We start from the raw sequence: 11,615 nt of genomic DNA on the forward strand, positions 1-11,615 counted from the left end.
GAAGTAAGAGTGGGGGGGTGGTGTTTGGATTAAAAGAGAGTGGAAGGGAAACCCAAAGGGTGATTTTGGGGGAAGCCTGGTTGGGAAGGAGAAGTCACTCAATTTTTCACCTCTATTCAGTTTACCAGTTTTGTCTTCTGTTGTTGAACTGGACATTTCACTCCTTTTTGTTTGTTTGTTATTTAGTTTTTATTTCATAATCATAAACAACTCTGCAATCCAGCTAGGCATGGAAGGGAACAAGGAAAACATGGAACCCAAAGGGAACTGCAGCGAGAGCACAAAGATCATAGGATACTGCAAGCAAATGGGATGGAGAGGTCCTCTCCTGAGCTACAGAAGGAATGGTCTGATGGTTAAGATAAAACACAAGTCAAACTTATTAGAATTGTCCACAGTCAGAAACGGTGGTCTTCTTGCTGGTCTTGCCATTCCTGGATCCAAAGTGCTCCATGGCCCCCACAATATTCCTGCCTTCTTTCACCTTGCCAAAGACCACATGCTTGCCATCCAACCACTCAGTCTTGGCAGTGCAGATGAAAATCTGGGAACCATTTGTGTTGGGTCCAGCATTTGCCATGGACAGGATGCCAGGACCTGTATGCTTTAGGATGAAGTTCTCATCATCAAATTTCTCCCCATAGATGGACTTGCCACCAGTGCCATTATGGTGTGTGCAGTCACCACCCTGACACATAAACCCTGGAATAATTCTGTGAAAGCAGGAACCCTTATAACCAAATCATTTCTCTCCACTGCTCAGAACACGAAAGTTTTCTGCTGTCTTTGGAATCTTGTCTGCAAACAGCTCAAAGGAGATGCGGCCCAGGGGCTCACCATCGACAGAGATGTCAGGGTCAAAGAACACGGTGGGGTTGACCATGTCTGATAGTACAGGGCTTCTGGCAGTGGCGGCGTCTGCAAAGCCCATTTCACTCTTGAAATGCACTTTTGAATAAAACAATCTCACCTGGGTGTCTACTTCAGTAATGTTTCCTTGGGAAGCCAGGCCATTAAATATGCCTCTCTGCTTACTTCATGTGCCTCATTGTTCTTACCCTGCAGGAGGAATCCTCAACAATTCATTCTGGGTTAAAATTTGCTTCAGGGTGCTTTCAAAAATAGAATGACTTAGGCCAATCTTGCCTTTTGAAATGCTCCAAATGAGACACGTTCCCTGTATCTGAAAAGTCTTTGACTGGGTAGGACAGCCACAGGAAAGACCTTTTAAATATTGACAAGTTTAAGTATTAATAATCCCATTTCATGCATCACTCTAGTGCTCCTCCTCAATTTTTTGATCAGTCAATATCTCTCCCAATCACAGAGCAAAATCATAAATGACATAGTATTCTGAATCCAGTACTTTTTTAAAAATGTATTATAATCTAATAGTGTTTGTCAGGAACTCAACATTGGTTGGGCATTTGAAAATCAATCAATATTATTCCTCACGTTAACAGCAGAAAAAATATATGATAATCTCAGTAGATACCAAAAATTTTTTTTAATTCAACCCTGTATATTATTAATGTAAACATCATCTTAGCAAATTAGAAACAGTGAATTCCCTAATTTGATACATCATATCTATAAGAGATGTACACATAACATCTCACCAAATCGTAAAATATTAAAATATTGAAAACTGACAATTTCTTATTGAAATAGGAAAACTCCCAATAACTGGACCCATTCTCTCACCCCCTGCCCCGCGCTCTTACCACCTCACCCAATAAAAACCCAAGGAGTTTCAATAGTGCCTTCCAGAATGATAAAATTTTCACCATAATCCTATTACCGCCTGAAGCAATTAGCAAGGTAAGTAAGTGTTAATCCCCACGATTGGATTTTGGTATCCGACTTCCTGTACAAGACAGAATGGTACAAAAACCCACAATCAGGGATGAACTGAGCCATTTGCTCTTTTCCTGGACTAGCTGTGTGACTGAGCCGGTCAAGCCTTGGGAGGCTGAAGCTATGGAGTTCCATCCATCAACCTTGGAAGAGCTGTCTTGGAGGCAGGCAGGGACAGAGCCCCACATGCCATGGGACCTGAACCGAGAGCAAGCCTGAGCCAGGGCACTGGATAACTACCTTGTGCTGAGCCGCCACTCCTGCCAATGCCATCAGCTCTGCGGGAGCTCTGCTGCGAGCTGGCTGCTGCACGGCACCCGCACGGGGCACAGAGCCCTTCCCGGAGATAAGAGGGGCCAAAAACGCCCTCGAGATTCCCATGTCCAGGAGTCAATGGTGAAACCACAAACGGGCTCCAGTCACCTCAAGAAGACGCAGATGCTACCGACGGTGGGGTCCAAAGCGGCCTGAAGCAGCCGGGAGATGCCAGCGCCTGCAGAGGTGGAAGTACACGCGCCCAGGGAGCCCTCTGCAGTTCAGGCCGCCCCCGGAAGCTGCTGAAAATCCGATTCCATCAGGAAGGAACTCGGAAAGGAGAGGAACCCCAGCCTTGCTGCAGGCCTGCAGTAGGACCCTCTTCAACTGCTGTTCTGGAAGGAGCCCGAGGCACCCCAGTGGGGACCCTCTTGCCGTCCCTGTGGACATTTGCACTGGAACTGCGCCCTGCACGCCTAAGAGCCTTGAGGTCTCTGCTGTGGAGATCATTCTTTAATTTGTTCTTCCTCTCCTGAACGTCCTAAACATTTTTCATTTAGAAAAACTCTCTTCATGGAATGAATGATATGTAATATGCTTAGGAACTGTTCTTTTAGATCTACTCAAAATTGCTATGGTTCCTCCATTGAAACTGTACACTTTTATTAAAGCTTTTCCCTTATCCTCCACCTGTGGAGTTGATTTTGAGCTGGTAAATCAAGATTGGTATAGATGAGCTGGGCGCGGTGGCTCACGCCTGTAATCCCAATACTTTGAGAGGCCGAGGCGGGAGGATCACGAGGTCAGGAGATCGAGACCTTCCTGGCTAATACGGTGAAACCCCGTCTCTACTAAAAATACAAAAAATTAGCCGGACTTGGTGGCGGGCGCCTGTAGTCCCAGCTACTCGGGAGGCTGAGGCAGGAGAATGGTGTGAACCCTGGAGGCGGGACTTGCAGTGAGCCGAGATCGAGCCATTGCACTCCAGCCTGGGCGACAGAGTGAGACTCCGTCTCAATAATAATAATAATAATAATAATACTGCCACAAACATGGGTGTATAAATACCTTTTTGAATCACCACTTTCAAACATTTGGGATGTATACCCAGAAACAGATTTGCTAGATTGTGTAATATTCTATTTTTAATTTTTGAGGGGACACCATACTGTTTTCCATGTTTTTATTTTGAAGGCAAACTCTGTGGCTTTCTTTATAGTTAGACAATCAGTGAGGAGAGGGAGAGGAGGAAAAGCAGATTGTGAGACTTCAGAATTACATTGTGGCACCTAAGCTTGTCTACGCTGAAATTTAGAACTGTCACTATAGGAAAGAAAAATGTCTTCAGAGCTACACAAAGTTAATGCCAACCCCTAGTTTCTGGGTCTTGATTTCTAACATCTGCATGACAGTACAATTTCAAAACCCAAAGTGTGGTTTCTCCTGTATGCCTTTTTATCTAAGTCCAGAGATTTTGATGTGCATGGCTAGAGGCTGAAGCTATGGTGGTGCATAAATCTTTCTCCTGGGTCACCTACAGAAAGAAGTGAGTGTCAGATGCTGCCGGTCTTGAGATGGGTGGAGACTGTGAGAGCATAGCCTCCCTGGGCAAACTGACCATACCCATGAGCCTTCAGTTTTGCTGGATCTTAAAGTACAATTAATGTGGATCCTTGAGGTGGGCAGACTTCACACTGGCAAGATTCTACAACTTCCTGGAATTGTCTGACCTGAAGCTGGTACCCTGGAACCTCATGGCTATCAATTCAAAAGGCACAGGGCTGTGGGGGTCTTCCTCATATCCCCCTAAATTTAATTTCCACCTGTACCCTGTTAATGTAAACTGCATGCCATTCAAGGAGATTTTATTGATGACTGTTCTTTTCTGTCACCAGGGAGGGCATGGTCAGTTTCAAGAGAACTCCAGCACAGTGGTCCACTGCCCCTTCCCACTCTGTTGATATCCACAGCTATACAAAGGCACCCTGGAGTTCAGCCTCCAATTCTGACCTGTATCACAGACCTTTTCATGCTCCTACCCACCCATATGTACTTCTAATCTTGACTCCACCCAACCCAAATCAATTCCACAAGTTGGGAATAAGGAATAGGCTTCAGTTGTCATGTATAAATAACTACGAATTCTGAGTTAACCTAAAAGTAAAGCTCCTTAGCATATTCTTGATTGCATAAAGATAGTTTTTATAATTGTGAAACCTTTAAGGCACTTTGGAGAGGAAGCACTAAATAAAGAATGATCTCCATCACAGAGGGCACAGTTTCAAGGAAGTTCACAATTTAAAAAAAAGTTAATTTTGTTCCCACTTATAAGTGGGAGCTGGATGATGAGAACACAAGAACATATAGAGGGGAAAAACAGACACTGGGGCCTATCAGAGGGTGGATGGTAAACAGAGAGAGAGGTAGGAAAAACAACTAATGGGTAATAGGCTCCATACTTGAGTGATTGATATAGTTTGGCTGTGTCCCCACCCAAATCTCATCTTGAATTGTAGCTCCCATAATCCCCTTGTGTATTGGGAGGGACCAAGTGGGAAATAATAGAACCATGGGGCCATTTTTCCCATGCTGTTCTCATGATATTGAATAAGTCTCATGAGATCTGATGGTCTTTGAAAGTGCAGTTCCCCTGCACATGCTCTGTTGCATGCTGCTATGTAAGACATGCCTTTGCTCCTCCTTTCCCTTCCGCCATGATTGTGAGGCCCCTCCAATCATATGGAACTGTGAGTCCATTAAGCCTCTTTTTCTTTATAAATGACCCAGTATTTCTCCTAGCAGTATGAAAATGAACTAATACAGTGATGAAATACTGCATACGACAAACCCCCATGACACATGTTCACCTAAACAACGATCCCACACATGTACCCTGACTTAATGCCAACATCTAGTTTCTTTCAAAGAAATTGAAAGTTCTTTCAAAGAATTTCTTTCGAATAAATTGTTAAATTTTCACATAAATACTAGAATGTTCAAAATTAGTCATTGCAAACAACACGAATTTCAGAATATCCCTTTTATTTAGATGTCTTGCAACTATTTCTCTTATCTAAAATTGCATAGTCTTATATCTGCCTGTTTTTTAATAATTGTATTTAAAATATAGTTATATTTTTAAAATAAATATAACTTGGAGAGACCCGAGGTACTTGATATTGTCTGCACACATTCATTATCAATTCTCTACAAATTCTGCAGCCACCATCAGAATTCTTATGCTTCCTCTTTTGGAAGCTGTCAATTCTTCAATCTTAACATGTAATTTATGTATGACCCATTCCAGTGCTTCTCAGCCTTTATTAGCATTTGAAGATACTGTTCTTGCCATCGGTTTTTTCAAAGTATCTGCTGAGGCTGCTTCCTTTCAGTGATTACAGCTTCTTGAGTCAAAATGGTTTTTTCCTGTGTCCTGATGATGTGGTTTGTGTATATCTCTCATCTACTAAAACCATATTTGTAAATGAAATATTAGTAGATTTAAGTTCCATTGTTTTCTCTATAGGATTAACTACAGAATATTCTAACACATTTTGGTTCTTGCTGTACCAATAAGAGACTTCACAATGGAAGGCAGTTCCTACTCTTGGTGGAGAAGTCTGTGGCTGTGCAACTCTCCAGAGGGATCTATGTCTATTCAGTACACCAACCCCAGCCATGCTCAAGTTCATAGGGTTTGGGCATTTGTGCATTCCAATTGTTGTAACAGTTTCCTATGAGTGGTCAAAGTCATAGCTCTGAAGTCCAGATTATGATGGAGCAGGCAGCCTGAAAGATGTCGAGGCAGTGCAGGATAAATGAGACAGAGGCTACACCTGCCCCACCTGACTCCCAGCACCCCAGCCAGCTTCACTGTGTGCCATCAACCCCACATGAAGGACATCCCAAACTCCTCCTTCACCACTTATTATTATACGATGTAACTTATAAACAATTTAAAGCAGGGGTCCCAATCTCCCAGAAACAGACTAGTACCAGCCTGTGGACTAATAGGAACCAGGCCACACAGGAGGAGGTGAGCAGCAGGCAAGAAAGCATTACTGCCTGGGCTCTGCCTCCTGTCAGATCAACTATGGCATTAGATTCTCATAGGAACACCAACCTTAATGTGAACTGGACCTACAAGAGATCTACCTTGCATGCTCCTCATGAGAATCTAATGCCTGAAGATCTCAGGTGGAACAGTTTCATCATAAAAACTGGACCTACAAGGGATCTACTTTGCATGCTCCTCATGAGAATCTAATGCCTGAAGATCTCAGGTGGAACAGTTTCATCACAAAACATCCCCCTAACCCTGACCACCCATCCATGGAAAAATTGCCTTCCACGCAACCAATCCCTGGTGCCAAAAAGGTTGGGGAGCTCGAGTTAAAAGACGTTATTAATGTCTGTTTCCTGCCTTCATCTGGGAGGTCACAGTCAGCTTCGAAACTCCAGCAAGTGATCCACCCAGCTGTCCCCTCCCACCTTGTTAGTATCCACAGCTCCTGAAAGGCCCCCTGGGATTTAGACTAAAGCATGATTGTACCATTGCATGCCAGCCTGGGCAAAAAAGTGAGACCCCCCCACCTCAAAAGAGAAAAAAAAAGGAAAAAGAAGAAGGAAAAAAAGCTCTGAGTTGGATCCCTGTCCCCTTTCTGTCAGCTTTGGGCCCATCTATACCAATCTTGATTTACCAGTCTTGATTTCACAGGTGGAAAATAAGGAAAAGGCTTTAAACAATGTGTACAATTTCAATAAAAGAACCATCATAATTTTAAGTAGATCTAAAAGAAGAGTTCCTTAGCACATTGCATATTATTCATTCCATGAAGAGAGTTTTTCTAAATTAAAAATGTTTAGGACGTTCAGGAGAGGAAGAACAAATTAAAGAATGATCTCTACAGCAGAGGCCTCAAGGCTCTTATGCGTGCAAGGCACAGTTCCAGCGTAAAAGTCCGCAGCGACGCCATGAGGGCACCCTCTGGAGTGCCTTGGGCTCTTTCCAGGGCAGCAGTTAAGCAGGACGTGTCGCAGGCCTGCAGAAAGGCTGGGGTTCCTCTCCTTTCCGGGTTCCTTCCTGATGGAACCCTAGGTTTTCAGCAGCTTCCGGGGGCGGCCTGAACTGCAGAGGGCGCCCTGGGGGTGTGTACTTCCACCTCCGCAGGCGCTGGCATCTCCAGGCAGCTTCAGGCCGCTTTGGACCTCACCGTCGGTAGCATCTGCGTCTTCTTGAGGGGACTGGAGCCCGTTTGTGGTTTCAGCCATTGACTCCTGGACATGGGAATCTCGAGGGCGTTTTTGGCCCCTGTCATCTCCGGGAAGGGCTCCGTGCCCGGTGGAGGCGCAGTGCAGCAGCCAGCTCACAGCAGAGCTCCCACAGAGCCGATGGCATTGGCAGGAGTGGCGGCTCAGCACGGGGAAGTTATCCAGTGCCCAGGCCCAGACTTGCTCTCGGTTCAGGTCCCATGGCATGTGGGGCTCTGGACCTGCCTGCCTCCAAGACAGCTCTTCCAAGGTTGATGGATGGAACTCCATAGCCTCAGCCTCCCAAAGCTTGACCAGGTCCGGCCAAGTAGCTAGTCTAGGAAAAGAGCAAATGGTTCAGTTCATCCCTGACTGTGGGTTTTTATAACATTCTGTATTGTACAGTAAGTCGGATACCAGAATCCAACCATGTGGGGATTAACACTTATTACCTTGTTAATTGCTTTAAACCATGATAGGGTTGTGGTGAAAAGTTTATCATTCCAGAAGGCACTATTGAAATTCCTTGGGTTTCTATTGGATCAGGCTGCAATAGGGTGGGTCAGGGTGTGAGAGAATGGGTCCAGTTATTGGCAGTTTTCAGTATTTCACAATTTGATGAGATGTTAGATGTACATCTCATATAGATATGCTTTATCAAATTAGGCGAATTTGCAATTTCTAATTTGCTAAGATGACTTTTATCTTAATGAAGCAGGGTTGAATTTTTTACAAGATTTTTTGTATCTACTGAGATTATCATATATTTTTTCTGCTGTTAATGTGGAGAATAATAGAGATTGATTTTCAAATGCCAAACCAAAGTTGAGTTCCTGATAAACTCCATTAGATTATGATGCATTTTTTAAAGTATATTACTGGATTCAGAATGTTAACATATAGTTTATGATTTGGCCCTGTGTTTTGGGAAAGATATTGGATGATCAAAAAATTGAAGAGGGGGTGCTAGAATGACGCATGAAAAGGTGGTATAAATACTTAAACTTGTTGGTATTTAAAAAGGACTTTCTTTCTATGTAGTTGTCCCACTCAGTCAAAGACTGTTTAAATGTAGGGAACGTGTCTCATTTGCAGCATATCGAGAGTCAAGATTGGCCTGAGTCATTCCATTTTTGAAGGTACTCTGAAGTAAATGTTAATACAGAGTGAATTTTTGAGGATTCCAACAGCAGGGCAAAACAGTGAAGTACATAAGGTGAGCAGAAAGGTATGTTTTAATGGGCTGGCTTCCCCCAAAAAACATTACTGAAATAAACACTCCTGTGAGATTGCTTTATTCAAGAGTGCTGTCCTTAGGAAGTGGCAGTGAGAAGACAAAGGAGAGGGGCAGGGATGAGCATATTCAATGCTGTGCTTCCTAGTTGTCCAAGCTTGGTATCAAGCATGATCAGAGGTGACTTTATTATGAAACCAATAAAGTTTAACTGTAAGGCAAACTTCCAAAGAGTTTGTAAAACATTTGTCTTAAAACATTTTTATAATTCTCTCAAAGAGAATCCCCTACTACTTGTGTGAACACCGACTCCACAAATTGGAAACTGCTGTGAACACTAATGGTTGTTTGATCTCATGAAACCATCTTCTGAGAGGCCTTATGAATAACTGCTTCTCAGCACAGTTCACTTGGGAGGAAGAAAAGGACAGAATATATCCACTGTTGGGAGATAACACAATTCTCACAACAAAAGACCCCAGTGTACCAAACAGAAGAGGCAGGGAACACTAGTGTTGAGTTGGCATTCACAGATTTTCATGCATGTAAGTTAGCATGACAACTACAAAGTTAGGCCACATCTCATACATTTTCACCAGAGCAGGGGGAAGCAGGATAAATTCCTTTCTCTCTTTAAAGAAAGAGAGAACACCTCACAATAGTATTTTGTCATCTGCTAAGAGACCCTCAGCTCATTCTGGAAGTACTTTTAAGAAACATTTACATATTATTATTTGTCCTGTGACCATGGATATATTGATATATTGCAAAAACTTGAGATTCAACTTTACCTTCAGATGGACAAATCTAAATTCAAATGGTTCAACTACGGATTAAGATTCACCATATTAAATGTGATATTACTGGTCAATTTCTTTTATGGATTTTAGGAAAAGAAAACACTCTCATATAGTATAAGCAGAAAACTATTTATTATGGGATAAAATTCTCTTAAAATATGATAAAAATGTGTAGACATAGATTTTAGATTGAATGTCAGGGAATGATTTTCTGAACCAATTGCAAACTGGCTCCCTAAAACAAGATGCTGTCAAAAATCAGTAAACCCTGAATCAGACAGCAGCTGAACCACCCTGGCCTTCTCTCTTCAGAAACACGCCTCAAATATTGGACGACTGGATCAATCCAAGTGTCTATAGGGAATAAATGTATACAGTAATTATCATGATCTATTTTTGGAGGACAAATACTTAATTTATTTAAAAAACAATCTGGCAATACTCCAAAAAATTAGGTTATGCATTTTCAATGCACAATTCAGCTGGAGGATGATGTATATCCTAAATAAATTCTCATGAGAATGAGACTAATATATGTGATATTGGTGATTAGGTTGCATCTGAGTCTCCCCTGTGGGACACTGGAGAGGGAAAGTGTGGCAGAGGCTCATCAGAAGCTGATATGCTGAAGTTGGAAGCAGCAGGTTAAATGTTCCTATAAAGATCTTAGAAACTTGTCAATAAATGGAAAATAATAAACAAAATAAGATACACGCTCCAATACTTTTTGTAATAATTGAAAATCTATATACACAAAAAAATGTGTCACATGTAAGACAGATTGCTACAAAACACACAATAGAAATAAAAATAAAATAGCTGGAAATAAAATAGTAGTAAGAATTTCAGTAGAAGTGTGAAAGGAGATAAAAGGCAATAAGTAATAAAATGCATCTAATTACATAAAATAGGATTGGGGCCTGCACAAAGCACTGTTAAAAATGTTAAATCAATTCGACTTATTTTCCCCTTAAGTATAAAAATCATAGCACCTTTGAGGTCTCTCTTTCATATAGATAGATGAGTGTAGACACAAATAGAAAATATATGGCTGCCGGGCGCGCAGTGGCTCACGCCTGTAATCCCAACATTTTGGGAGGCCGAGGGGGGCGGATCACCTGAGGTCGGGAGTTTTAGACCAGCCTGGCCAACATGGAGACCATCTCTACTAAAAATACAAAATTAGCTGGGCGTGGTGGCGCATGCCTGTAATCCAAGCTACTCGGGAGGCTGAAGCAGGAGAATCGCTTGAACCTGCGAGGCAGAGGTTGCGGTGAGCCAACATGGCGCCATTGAACTCCAGCCTGGGCAACAAAAGTGAAACTCAAAAAAAAAAAAAGAAAGAAAAAAAAAGAAAAAGAAGGAAGGAAGAAAGAAAGAAGAAAATGTATGGCTTTACGAAAGTCCTAGGATGCTCCATTTTTTTTCTTTTTTTTTTTTTTTTGAGACAGAGTCTTGCTCTGTAGCCCAGGATGGAGTGCTGTGGCGCGATCTCGGCTCACTGCAAGCTCCGCCTCCCGGGTTCTCGCCATTCTCCTGCCTCAGCCTCCCGTGTAACTGGGACTACAGGTGCCCGCCACCACGCCCGGCTTTTTTTTTTTTTTTTGTATTTTTAGTAGAGACGGGTGGGATGCTCCTTTTCACAACCTAGCCTAGGCTAATATTTTATTCATTACTCAATGTGATTGGCATGCTGCAGGACCTGGATCCTGAATTCAGATTCTAGCAGAATTAGCTTTCTGATCTTGGACTATGGTCAAACCTCATTGTACCTCCTATCTACAACCAGTCAATGCCTCTAAAATATGCAAGAACAATGAGACATAGTAGGTATAATTGTCTAGGCTGCCCTGAAATAAGGACACACTTTCTATAGTGAATGGACAGTCAGTAACTGGATCGTGCCACCAGTGGGACATCGCCATTGCTCTCTTTCCTTGGCTGATTCAATCATAGCAATCCAGCAGCGTTTTCAGAGTATCTTCCAGAAAGATACAATTTTCACCTTAATCCTACTCTGAACTGATTTGCAAGGCAAATTAGTGTTAATCTCCTGCTTATTAGAATAGCTGGTTTCTGGCCTATATACAAGAAAAAGCATATTATAAAAACACACTCAGGCCGGCGTGGTGGCTCATGCCTGTAATCCCAGCACTTTGGGAGGCCAAGGCTGGCAGATCACGAGGTCAGGAGCTCAAGACCAGCCTGACCAACATGGT

At 42.7% G+C, this 11,615-nt stretch overlaps 2 pseudogenes; both read right to left on the reverse strand.

Moving 5' to 3' along the window:
• Positions 1–382: 382 nt before the first annotated feature.
• On the reverse strand, positions 383–895 carry LOC100451936 (peptidyl-prolyl cis-trans isomerase A-like; annotated as a pseudogene).
• Positions 896–5,311: 4,416 nt separating this feature from the next.
• Positions 5,312–7,088, reverse strand: LOC100936465 (PRELI domain containing protein 3B-like; annotated as a pseudogene).
• Between the last annotated feature and the right edge of the window lie 4,527 nt (positions 7,089–11,615).

The sequence above is a fragment of the Pongo abelii genome, chromosome 4 (assembly GCF_028885655.2).
Source record: "Pongo abelii isolate AG06213 chromosome 4, NHGRI_mPonAbe1-v2.0_pri, whole genome shotgun sequence".
NCBI classification, from domain to species: Eukaryota; Metazoa; Chordata; class Mammalia; order Primates; family Hominidae; genus Pongo; species Pongo abelii.